The sequence below is a fragment of the Anneissia japonica genome, unplaced genomic scaffold (assembly GCF_011630105.1).
Source record: "Anneissia japonica isolate Jap-2015-1 unplaced genomic scaffold, ASM1163010v1 scaffold287733_len118669_cov163, whole genome shotgun sequence".
NCBI lineage: Eukaryota > Metazoa > Echinodermata > Crinoidea > Comatulida > Comatulidae > Anneissia > Anneissia japonica.
In genome coordinates, this window is record NW_022731439.1 from 22439 (window position 1) to 23747 (window position 1309).

At 38.3% G+C, this 1309-nt stretch overlaps 1 protein-coding gene across 1 annotated transcript in view; it reads right to left on the reverse strand.

The window, feature by feature from the left end:
• The window catches only part of LOC117115382, a gene marked incomplete at its 3' end in the record, with an annotated part of 21092 nt that extends 20179 nt beyond the window's left edge, over positions 1-913 (reverse strand). Inside the window, exon 1 of the mRNA XM_033259152.1 lies at positions 854-913. The remainder of the gene's footprint in view (positions 1-853) is intronic.
• Positions 914-1309: the final 396 nt, after the last annotated feature.

Below are 1309 nucleotides of genomic sequence, written 5' to 3' on the forward strand. Positions count from 1 at the left end.
TCTGGACTAGCATTGTTTTAGTTACCATATGAGAGTTTCCTGTGTTAAAAACATGATTTACTATACTATACCTCTTTATAAAACATAACTTGTACTTTGTAATAAGAGAAATATGTATATTATCGCTACTTGGAACAGTAAGAACACGAAAGTCCTATGCTACTGCATAGTAATGCATTGGCCTATTTTAATACACTACTAAGATAGGCTTTTCTTTTTCAATCTTGATTTCAGAGGTCAAAAAAATTTTTCAATTTTTTTCAAATCATATATTGGTGTAGACTGGTCTTTTAAGAACATTTTCCTGGAAACATTTTTTGGATACGACGCCCCGTTATGGAGTTATGGTTTTTTAAACAACATGATGTCAGAAAATCAGCCCAAAAGCTTATCTTATTTCTGTTGGTTACGCACCGCTGATTCGCAATGTTTGTCATCACTTCAAGATAAGATGTCTACCGATTCGTGAAAAAGGCCTATTGGCATAGGCCCCTACCTATATAGAATTAATCATTTTCCTGGTTCCTTTCGGTTTTCACGAAAGAACTGGGATCAATCAGAGAGTACATATAAACGAACGGCCACAGAGAAGATGGGATCAGATTCGACGGTGCAGAAGTGTGCGAGCTGGTTGTGGTAGGCCTATCTATGCACATCTTTAACGTTAGAAACCAAACTTGTCACGTAAGGCCTAAAACCTAGCCAGTCTAAAGACTCTAAAGGGTTGACGACGATGGCCTGGCAATTCTCAAAAATTGCTCACGCAGCAACGCAGACCGTAGGCGAAGTTACGGAAAAAACATTTATAAACTTGTAGTCATTCGGTCTGAAAATCACAGTCGAAACAACTAACCTGAAATCAGTCAATCAGCTGGACATCATCTCACCTTCATCAGGCTCATATCGTCCGTCGAAAACCAGGAACATCAAAGATACTAGAAATACAAGATAGAGTTCTCCACACAAAAAAGTGTTCCACCGTGTTCCACCGAAATGCATGGTGGGAATACGAAAAATGGGACGCCCCCTACAGCTGGATCTAAAAAAACTTGTGCCAAACTTTCGTTACCAACAAGTCGTCGCGTATTTTATTATCAATTCTCAACAAAGATACTAGATATAAAAACAAACTGGAATAGACACCCAGACAGTGACATCGGTGAATATATATTCTCCTTGGTGGCGGTAGAAATCGTTGCTATTATCCAAATAATACACAAAACAATTAAAGCATAATCATGAATCAGTAAAGAATAAAACAACAATACAGCGCAGAATCGCATGGCCGGACGCACTCTTAGTGAAAAAG